At 38.7% G+C, this 11,886-nt stretch overlaps 1 pseudogene; it reads left to right on the forward strand.

Moving 5' to 3' along the window:
- Positions 1-7,357: 7,357 nt before the first annotated feature.
- Positions 7,358-11,631, forward strand: LOC104298834 (mannose-binding protein-like; annotated as a pseudogene).
- The last annotated feature ends 255 nt before the right edge of the window (positions 11,632-11,886 follow it).

Raw genomic sequence — 11,886 nt, forward strand, 5'->3', positions numbered from 1 at the left:
GAAATCCAAATGGTATGTACTCTGCAGCTCTATTCCCTAGCCCCTCTGGTCTCTGAGAAAAAATGACTCATGGATCAGTTTCCATCATCCTCTGCAAGGAGACTTAGTTACCAGGACAACTGTTGCCAAGACAGACTGATTTTCCTTGGGAACAATTTTAGTGTGTTATTTCTGTACAGCAAACCATCTCCTATGTCTACTGTTAGATACATATGAAAAACTACTGAAGTTTTAGTTTAAGGTGGAAATTAGGAAACTGTACAAAGGGAAAACAAGACTAACTACCAAAAGGGTGTTTGCAGTCCTACATGAATCTGCACAAAGTTCATAGTTTCTCAGATTGTATATGCACTCTGGGCCCCAGAATGCACATATGGGCCACAGAACCTAGCATTGGAAACTTCTTCAAGCCATGAGATCACACTGAATTCCCAAGCTTACTATACTCTTTAAAAATATTCCGTTGGGAATAGGATAGGTCCTTGAGGATTTTCAATATTGTAATACATAGCTATAGAACTTCTTATGATTAGTTACAGTAACTGATCAACAGCCTGCATGTGCTGGAAGCAACAGATTCCACTATCCACCCAAACTGGAAAATTCTGTATTCTTTGGAACAACTGACATGCCCTCAAGGGACATGCCCTCATTTGAAATTGCCTGTGAGCTTTATAAGGCCTGAATGATTCCCTTAGCTTCACCTTGTTCATGATATAGTGTTTTAGTGGTATGTATGCAACAGGCAAGGATCCTCTTGTTACAGAGGCTTTTAAAGTTTATGATTTTACCATTTTGGTATTAGTTTCCAATTTTTTGCATGAAATACTTTTATCTCAAGTGGAAATTTTCTTTGATTATTATATAATGTTAGATAATATTCAACTGAACGGATGTAAGGTAGCTAAATGGATGAAGTCTCCTAAGAATTACAAAGCAAACAAACTGAACACTGTTCTCATTGTCCACCAGAGGTCACTTGCAGGCCACTTTATTTGCTATTGGCTGTGCTTTCGCCTGCCTAGTTAGCACCTGTTTCCCATATTAACTACTTCTGGATCATCTGTGAAAGTGCAGGTCCTGAAAACCCTAATAATGACTAAATTTTTTTCTAGAATCATTACTATTCAGAAAGAGGGAAAATGTTGCTGAAACCTAAGAAAAATGATGAAAAAGTGTAGGGAATTCAGTGATCCCATAATCTCAGTGGGTAATCTCACTAACTACACCATGCTTCTCCATTCCCTCTTGTCCTATCACTACAAGCTCTCATAAAAAGCCCCTTCTCAGCCTTCTTGTAGGCCCCTTTCAGGTACTGGAAGGCTTCTATAAGGTCTCCTTGAAGTCTTCTCCAGGCTGAACTGCTCCAACTCTCATAGCATGGGGAAGGTGCTCCCGCTCTCTGATCATCTTTGTGGCTCTCCTCTGGACCCACTCCAGCAGTTTCATGTCCTTCCTATGCTGGGGGCACCAGAACTGAATGCAGTCCAGGTGGGGTCTTTGAGAAGCAAAATGTTTACAATTTCTGATACTTCAACTGTATGGAAGTCCCAGCTGTTACATGCTTGCAGAGGCCTTTTTTACACAAATTTTTGTTGCGAAGTGAAGAAAAGCCTTGAGAAGTCTTTACTTGTCCAATCAGTTGTCAGATATGAATGACTCATCCAAATTTGGGAAAAGGTGCCACTGTTCATCTTTTACTGTGTCTAGAGTGAGAAGCTTGAAATCAGATGTAGTGTTTCATGAGTCCTTAAGCAGCAAGCAAAGGCCTGTATCTGAAGTAGTCTGAACAGAAGACAACCCCATTCTATTCATGTTTCATTTAAAGTGGAAGAAAGAAAATCAAAGGAAAAGAGAGAGAAGGTTCATCCAAGATGAATGAGGGGCAGAAGTTCCCCATTAGCCCAATAGTTAGATTGTGTGCTCTGAACTTTGCATGAATGGCATTTATTTTTCTTTTATTACTTTTTGGTCACAAAATGTAACCATTTCTTGCACATAGTAATATTCCACTGAGCAGTTTGGCACCATACACCCATATAAGCATCCCATATTTTTTGTTTGATTCAGTTGAGTAAATATCGAAGTTTGAACTGAGGATTTATAATGAAGCACTGTAGTTCATCTTTGTATGTTCATATGCTGGAGCAGACAAAACCCCTATGACATCCTCTCTAGCTTCCTAATTCTTCTAATATTGGGACAAGATTGTAGCTCTCAAATACAAAGGTGTAAATATTTAATGATTTTAACACTCTGCTTAGTTTCGCAGTTGTGCTTTCTCAAACACAAAGGTGGGTGAAAAGTGGCCTGATGGGAGGATAAAAATCTTTTCATGAGTGACAGAGGGCCCTTGCACAGGTACTTTACAAAGTTACCAAGCAAGGTCCCTTAAATCTCTGTGAAGGTGAAGGCAGAAGAGGTTTGCCTTTATAGTCAAACTTTTAAAATGTAAGTAAAGCTGTACAGCTGACTGGGGACAGTAAGAATAGCATCTTGATGCTGTCTTCTTTCTTCATCTCATGCTTTTAAAGCTCAGATCTCTTTAAACTCTGGTGACAGGGAGCTCAGTGAGCAAATATTCTAAAGAGAAGAATACTCAGTATGTGTGTTCCTAATAGGCAATACTCTGAATGAGGGATCCTGTGTGAATTGTGAACTTCTGAATCCCAAACAGAGCCTCCTCTGAGTTAAGGTTGTTTGAATTTTGCTGGTTTTTTTCTGGTCTACTCCAGAACTCTCTTAACAGCTTCTGAAAAAAAAATATATGCTTGGTCTTGCAAACTCCAAACTATAGAGTTGGCATCTTTGCAAAGTCTGGTTTTAATAAGAAACAGGATTAGTTTTTCATCTATAAGCTTAGGTCCAGACTAATATGAAGTCATTTAAAGTTGGAGGGAGGGAGAGGTGGTATGAAATTCTTCTTTGTTCCTTGTTTGTCAACTGCTTGTCCCTGGACAGAAAAATAAATTGAAGAATGTCAGACTCATTAATGTCCACTGGAAACTTTCTGGGATCTGTTGTTTAGGTCTTTACATATAGACATGATCTCAGATAAGTGCACATACTGATACTTATGCTGTCTAATTTCTACCATGAATGAATGGTGAAACTCTTTTTAATTACAGTATCATTCCTGCTTCTACTTATCTGTGTTGTTACTACAACATTTTTCCTAGTATGTCCCAGTATAAAAACTCTGTCCTCTCTTACAAGCAATAGATACTTTTGTCTTGCTCTTGCTTTTAATATACAGAGGGGACACAGGCAATTTGAAGTTTTTATTATTGGTGGTTGCCTTAGGGTGTTAGCCCAAATCGTGAAGCAACTGTTCATCTGCATAGTTTCTGTGGCAGGCTAACAAGTGAAAAGAAATAAGATTAAGAGCTTCATCTATACTGCTTGCTATGCAGAAGTGCAGATGCATGGCAGGTCACACAGGCAAGGGATAAATCACTACTCTTTCAGAAGATACTGATCCTGCACAGGACAACTCCTACTTTATACCTTCCTAAGAGCTCTAAACTCACTGTAGAAGCACCTTCTAGGACTGGTGCTCCATAATGCCTGGTCTGAGATTTTTCTGAAACAAGTTTATTCTTAAGGTTTTAGTCTTCAAAATTAATCCTGACTCTAGTTGTATCACTAAAAAGTTTGAAATACTTTTCAAACTCTTGGGTTAGGGATAAGAGCACTCTTTCGGTCTGACATCAAAGTGAATCAACAAGCTAACTGTGCATTTCTATCCACTGCTTTAGCCATACATTCCTTTGCAAGTGTCTAGAAGCTGTCACCCGGCTGTGTTGTGATGGAAATAATTGGATGTAGTTCCCAGTTCTGTTATTCCCATATGATCTTGCTGCTGCTGAGGAGTATTTGAAACTGATGGCTCCAAAAGCAAGTTTGAAAATTCAAAAGCCAAGTGTTCTCATGTGCTGAGCTGCTTGCTTCTCCAAGGAAATCTGCAGAGAGCTGCACATATATCAAAGAGCAGCCAGACATACAGCCATTCCCCTGATTCAGTGAGCTAAGCAGCGAGGAATTCAGTACTCGAACCAGGAATCAGGAGAACCAAATAATTCTGGAGGAAGGGAAGGCTATGTAGAAATAAAGACACAGAACATGAAATTACAAATCCAATGAAGACAGACATTTAATAATTCATGAATAAGCCACCCACCTTTATGATTTTTATTTCTCACCTGATACAAGAATTTACAATACTCCAGTAGGTTTGGATACTGCAAGCATTCTTGGTTTGCCACAGCTTAGTAAAATATCTGCTGAATGATAAACTGTTTCAAAAATATGATGTCCTGACCTGGCAAGAAGCTAGGGGTGGGGAAATTGCTGAGAATCCTGTCTGTCTCATACTTCTGCTTTTGTAGATATGCAGCCTTCAAGGAAGTTCACCAGGCATTCAATAAACCAGACATTCTTGTGGGTTACAAGATTACAGGATGAGCCCTGGATGCTATGTGTTGGCAGCATATAGAACCACATTTGATCCTTGGCCAACAATAACAAAGGTCAGTGTGGAAAATTCAGCTTTTTATAAGGAAACAGATTTCTAATTCCAAATCTATATTTAATGATGTTGGCTCAATATTTGTTTTGGTTTTTTTTTATTTTTTTAGCAAATCATGGCTGACAAATACCACTGCTGTTTTCACAGAGGCTAAATTTATTCTAGGTCCCTAACAGAGGAGATAGAAAGGCAGTCTGACAGCCTACAACATCTCTGTCTAATACCACCACATTACAGAACACCCCCAGAAATGAGATCTTGGGGACAGAATCACTCCTGACACTGCCACAGGGGTGGAGAGTTCGAACTGGTTTTCACAGCTGGAAATGACTGGCAGACCTTCCTCTGGGTAATGAAATTTTCTGCAAGCAGAATTGCTCAAGACCTTTTCTCCTCAGCATTATGTTTTATGTTAGTTATTTTGCAGAACTACCCATCACAATATCCCCCACAGTACTCTTGCTACTGTAATTTTCATATCCATGTAATGGTACCATAGCCACCTGGACAGTGCAAGCTCTATTGATAAGTTTATTCTAGTCACTAGTATTATAAGAAGACAAGTAGTAAGTGATTCACTTAAAAATTGAAATATATATTACTTTACCTCATGTTGTATTTCCAAATGCCACATCCCATTTTTAAACATAAATGAATATGTTTGAATTGGCCAAGTGTTTTCCATGGATATTTCAGAGTATATTATAGGAAAGACAAGTATATTGCAGTCAAGCAAGCCTTGAATACCTTTCTGTCTCCTAGGTTATTCAAATATGAATCCATTGACTGAATAAAGGGGAAAAACCTTACAGTCAAAGCTTTCAGTGCCTGCTGTTCTTATTTTTTTCTGTTGTTCATTTGTACTGTAACACAGCCAATGTCTGTCCAAGGTCAGGTAAACAGCAAAGGGCTCACTCTCAGAATGTCATATGCAGTACTTGTAAATAAGGGTGGTAAGACTGAGGTAGGCAGTCATTAGGATTGTGCAAGACAGAGATAAGCCTGTAAGCCACCTCTTCCCAAAATGAAGCATGAAATTACAGCTTTCAGCAGAAGTGGAAGGGATTTGATTGGGGGGTTGTTTGTTTGTTTGTGGTTTTGTTTGTTTGGGGGGGTTGCTTTGTTTGGTAGGTGTGGGTTTGTTTTGTTTTGTTTTTTTTTCCTTTGGTTGGTTGTTGTTTGTTTGTTTTTCTCTTGGCAGGCTCAAAAAGCAAAAATCCAGAAGGTTTCTCTCCCATTCCATCTCTACTGCGTTCTGTTGTGCTGGCTGCCACAGAACCACAGAATGTTAGGGGTTGGAAGGCACCTCACAGAGATCAAGTTAAGCCCTCTGCCAAAGCAGGATCACCTAGGGCAGGCCACACGGGGACGCATCTAGATGGGTTTTGAAAGCCTCCAGAGAAGGCAATGGTGTGGTAAGAGTTTCACTACATAAGTAAAGGTCTCATTTGGTGTGATAAGTATTTGACCATACTGAGCACATGAAACCCTTTCAGGTGCAGACATGCTGGTTAGAAAAGACTTTTCTAGGATGCCCCACTGGAGCACAGGAAGCTGATGGGGATAGCTGTGATCAGGATGTTATCTATCAGTTAAGCAGTTTTCTGTCCTTGAGTATTCTCTGTATAACTGTAATATCTGCTTTTGAGCAGCAGTTTCCGAAAGCTTTACTTCAATAGTCCTGTGGTTCCAGTCTCTCAGGTTTTGGGCTAATGTCTCAGAGCTGTCACCACCAAGACTAGGTCTGGAATAAAGATTCTCTACTCTCTCTTTCAGGATCACTTCCCTGCTGTTGCCTGCATTGGGTGAATCATGTCCTAAAGCACCTTTTACAGAAGAATAAAAAGAAGTACCCGAGATCTATATCTTTAAATAAGACCTCCAGAACTAGCTACCTCCTAAATGCAAAAGTTTCAAGATATCTTTCAAGGCCAGATATTCATCTCTGCTGATAAAATCTGCAGCTGATGAAGCTTCATGACCTGAGACCATCCACACTCAGTGTGATTCTCCACATAGGTTTCTCCATATTCTTTAAATACAATTGTGGAATGCAAGTCCTGTCTTTTTCTGGTTCAGCTTGCAAAGTTTGTCAGCTTATATTTATGGTAGTTTCGTCTGTTTGGGTTTTTTTAGTTAAACACAGAATACATGGGATATGACTGCCTCAGATTTGACCCTCATTAAAAACAACTTGTCAGAACATCACAGAGAGCTTTACCTTATGACATTACTGCCTCTTTTACTCAGAGAGGGCAGCAAAGTATTGCAGATTTGGGATCACAAGGTCTGTGACTCTGAGGTGTAATTTATGTTAGTAATCTCCTTAATACACATGATCTGAAAGGAGAAATTGGAAGACAATCATAACATTACTACTGAAATGCACTTCAGCTTTTTGTGCTTTAAACTACAGGTGTCTGTCGTAAGTGGAGACATACAGCAAACCTGATAGCTGTGAAAAGAGTCCCAGCACAAGAATACTGTCTGGAGAGTTCAGGATTCATCCCAAGGTGGAACACTGTATGGTTTGTTTGGCATGAAGAGAAATGCTTTAGATTTAGTCATACAATGAACAAAACACTGAAGTGGATTTGCAGCACTTTGAAAAGTATATCTGTTGCTGTATTAGATATTTTCATTACACCTTGACATTTTCAGATTCTTACAAGCTTGCTTGTTTCTTTCCTAGTTTCCCAGTATACAGAAGCTAGATGACACTGTCCCTTGGTCTTGATCTCTTGCCTGAAGATGGGAGTGTTTTTCCTTGGTAATGCAGAAAACTTTCACAGACAACCCTTTAGGTTGACGTAAATGGAGAAAATTATGAAATTACTCTGCTTGATTTGTCATAGATCTGTGGAATTAGCAATGGCTCTTCTTCAGCCTTTCAATGTCTTGGTATTTGGCCTTCACCGTTGATGGCAAGAAAATGAGTTAACACAGATAGCCCTTAAGAGAAAATGTGTTCCTGCTTAGTAATTCAGGGCAGTTCACCTGCAGTCAATGGCTTACAAGGCAGAGATGGAAGAGACGGTGCTGAAGGTGAAAAGGAAGAACCAGGTACAGAGCTATGACCATTTAGCAATGTTGTACTTTTGACACTCCCTACCATCCTTGCAGTCTTGTTTCATGCCTCCTTCAGGCTTTCTTTTTAGCTTTTTTTACTTATCTCCTTTTTCTTCTGCCCCATTAACCTTTTGTAGGCTCTGCACAATTTCAGGAAGCTGAAAATGCTTTCTGTATTTATAATGCTGCTCTAGATACTTGGGGTTTAATAATTTAAAAAAAAAAAAATCACAGCAGCCCATAAACCAGAAATGTAATGAGATTTGAATCTGATTATACCATTTGTACTCTGAATCGCTTCAAGTTTCCTGTGATACTCTACCAAATGATTATTGCTTTTTCTTTCCAGGAGCCAACTCTCAAAACCAGAAATCATGCTTCCTGGATTTGGCTGCTAATCTGATGGTCATAGCTTGATTGCTTCATGCTCACTAAGACCCAACAACAGAATTCCCCCAAGGTATGATCTATCAGTTAGGTAAGGTTTGTTTTTTTCATGCACTGCTGCAAACAGCAAACAGATCAGCAAGTGCTTTCTGTTATGCAGTACAACTGAGTCATCTGCTCTCCCAAGTTGCCAAATCATAGTTTCTGTCTAAACATTCAATAAATACATATGAAATTGTGTACTTTCTTACCATATCCTGTCTGTGTTGTCATGTGTATACCACACATCATGGAGTTGCATAACTACTTTTCAACCTCCAAGCAAATTCCCATCATTATCAATACCACATGTGGCCTATGGCATAAAATTTCAGTGGCATGTATTGATATTCATATATATGTTTTCTGGTTCTTGTACCCCCAGTATGCCTTCTGCAATTTCATGGTTTAATATGTAAAGCCAGCACTATCTGGGTCAACAAACTGCTTCAGACACAGCCTTAGTCTTATGATTTAGCTAATTTTCTAGATCATATACTGTAATGTGTGATTGGATTACAGGTGAATTGAATTTCTGGTTGTAAAGCATGGGTACCTCTGCAGTAACAAGAGACAGCATTAATTTCACCAGCTCTCAGTGTCATAAGTAGGTGTAGTAAACAATTTTTTGCTAGTAAATAAAGCTTTCTACAGGAACAACTTCATTTTTCTGAGATATTTTTATTTCCCTAGGGGAAAATAACAACAAAAGCATAGAAAAAGAATCAGGGTTTGATACTCTTTGTAAGCACTAAGAAAACAGAGTGGAAGAAAAACTTAAGAAAACATTTAAATTATTTTATTTTAAAGCAAACTCTAGAAGCAGAATTGAGAACTCTATGGGGTTTCCCTGGAAAAGCAGGACCCCCATCAACATAAGGAGATTTAGGGTCCTGAGGAGACAAAGGAGAAAAAGGAGAATGTTCATGTAAGAAATAAATGTCTCATGTTCCTGTAATCAGGTTTTCAGCCATTTAGTATGTTTTCCAGAAAATATCTGTGTGGATGTCTGTAACATCATTTGAGGAAAGGTATGATTTCCAGAACTATGAGGAACAGAAAGATAAACCATCTGTTACAGAGGAGATGAGCTGACCAATGCAAGTAGGGGAACAAAGTGTCTCAGATGAGTCATAAGTTTACTGTATGTGAGTGACATAATAAACAGCATGGTTGTTTCTTTCATTCTTTGTCTGTTTGTGTAGTTTTAAATTCAGCTTTAATTAATTTAAAATTGTTTGCATGTGTGTGCTTTGCCTTTGAGAACTAGATTTTTGCTTCTGAATAGAAGATGACTTTGGCAGCATTGAGAATTCAAAGCCTACCCGCGTGACTATTTATCCTGGTCAAGGATAAGGCTCTTCCAGCGGGACAGATTCCTGTGGATCAAATCTGTAATGTGGCCTGTGGTTTCTGCTCTGGTGACCAAATAGCTCTCACATGACATCAGGTTACAGGAGGGCTAATCATCTCAGAAACAGTTGTTGTGTTGTCATTGTAATACAAATTAACAAGTACCACTCTTACCTCCTAGTTATAGTGACCAATGACCAGCAGAGATAAAAGTAAAGATTTTGGAGGCTGAGCTAATTAGGTACAAAAAAGGTTAGGTCAAATCTTTGATTTGTTTTCCTTTTTAGCCTGGTAAAATGATGTAAATGCCTGTGCTGAAGAATAAAAAACAGTCAGCTGAAACAAATACTACAAATTTCTTTTGCAGTGCTCATGGGACGTGGTCATTATTTAAATGCTGTCTCACTGAATACATCCTTCCTTCACTGACCTACCAAACATGAAGGATCACTTTGCCATCACACAGGGCAGGGACTTTGTTAACATGGACTGCAGGATCAGCTGCTGTTCTCTGGGTACTTGTATTTTAAGCATTGTATTACATTTCTCTTACTGCCTCAGTTCTAGATAATTTGCAGTGAGTAGGGAGGGAGTGGAATGCTGTCTGCCTGGGTCTGGCCACAAGAAATTTTTTAATAGATACTGTGTGAAAATTTTCAAAGAACACCTCATCAGTGTGCTTCTAGCCCTGGTACAAATGCTACATTAGGAACAGTACAAGGTCCATCATTATTCTTAAATTAACTTGGGAGGAAATGACAAAGGCTGAAATTTACCACAGGGTGAGGTTCAGCAGAATCAACTCATATAGCTCTATGCAACCCACTGGCCATGCTTCCAAGGAGAAAGCACAACTTTAAAGCCATAGTTGTGTGTAGAGCCTGAAAGTTTAACCTGAAATTTTGGAGCAAGAAATTGAAGGGCAAGGAAATGCTGAAAGGTTGGTAGCAGCCATCTCCATTTTGTTCTGTGTTCGCTCAAATATCAGCATCCTAGAAAACGGTATCTGACCCTGTTGTGTAGGTTTTATCTGGCATAGAAGCATAGCAGGGGTTCCCTGCCTGCAAGAGCATTGTGTGCTGGGACCACCAGTGGAAACTTTTAACTATGCATATCTTCCAGGTTTTTTATCTTCATTACAATGTGGTAAACACCTTTTACACAAATCCCAAAAACTCTTAAAGACAGTAAGATAAAATAACTTTCCCATTAAAGACAGTATCTATGTAGCAGAAGAACTGCTGCCAGTGGTTTTATCTACTAAATGAACAAGAGCTTTGCTTTGTATTGACTTTTCATGAAAGCCTGTCAAGGGTTTGAGCTATATCTTCCCACTTCTTTTCCAGAGAAACACTACATTTCCCGGGCTCACTAAAGCTTCCCCTATGTCTCCTCTCCCTGCTGTGTGCCATTAGAGTTCTCGGCTTTGGTTTCTGTGACAAAGCTGAAGAATATAGAAGACCACCTAATTGCAGCTCAGCTCCTTTGTATGATTTTAATAGATAAGTGATTTTTTCACTGAAACCTGGCAAGCTATTTTGCCATGCATGTAATTTGAGTATGAATTCCTTCAGATCCTGATGCAAGAGCTGCATGAACTAAAAATGAAAAACATTACAGCAAGACTCTTGATCCAGATTCTTGAGAAATTCCATTTTTCTTGAAGTGTGGACTTGATATCTCCAGGTGTCTGTTTTGTTTGACTTCTATTGGTTTCTGCCTACTTTTTCAACAAACAGTCTTTTTATTACTGTTCTTAGCTGCTCCTGAAGCACAATTATGATGTGAATAAGTGACTACAGCATGGTCAATATTTGGTATAACACAATTATGTAAACTTTAGGGTTTAGCTTTGATTTTAAACAATATCAAGAGTATTTGTCTCAATTGCAAAAGAAGATACTTTTGGCAACAGAAATTTCCTGTGTGCAAAGGCTAGAAGAGCACTTACCTCTCCTAGGAATGAGGCTGAGAATATAGCTTTAAAAGACTTAATACCTTCAAAGCAGGCTTATATGGAGGTATCTGATGATCAGACAGAAGGCAGGTTCATGTGTGGGAATAAGGAGGTTGTAACTTACAGAAACTGAAATGATAGAGAAGCAAATAATCTGAAAAATTAAGTGTATGCAGCAACACAAGACTCTGGAAAATGGAATAATATTAACTGTTCAAATTCTTGTTCATTATGTATTTGAGGATCCTTGAGCTAATTAATCTCTGAAACCCCAAAGTTTTTGCTCTTCATTATGTGGGCTGATAATAGAAGTTTCTTCCAATGAAGGTGGCCTAACCAGAACTAGACTGTATTTATAATTGTTTTTTATCTATATCTCTGTGGCTTGAAACTTCTAATAAAATACAGATTTGAACTATTATTTTTTTTCAATCATTATGAACTAAATTTTGTCTATCATAGCGGTAGTATAGCTAATTTGGCATACTTAGCAGGCTGCTTTTTACACCTTTCTATGAGTTTCTCATGAATGCAAGACGAAAAAAGCAACACG

Source organism: Dryobates pubescens, chromosome 8 (genome assembly GCF_014839835.1).
Source record: "Dryobates pubescens isolate bDryPub1 chromosome 8, bDryPub1.pri, whole genome shotgun sequence".
NCBI classification, from domain to species: Eukaryota; Metazoa; Chordata; class Aves; order Piciformes; family Picidae; genus Dryobates; species Dryobates pubescens.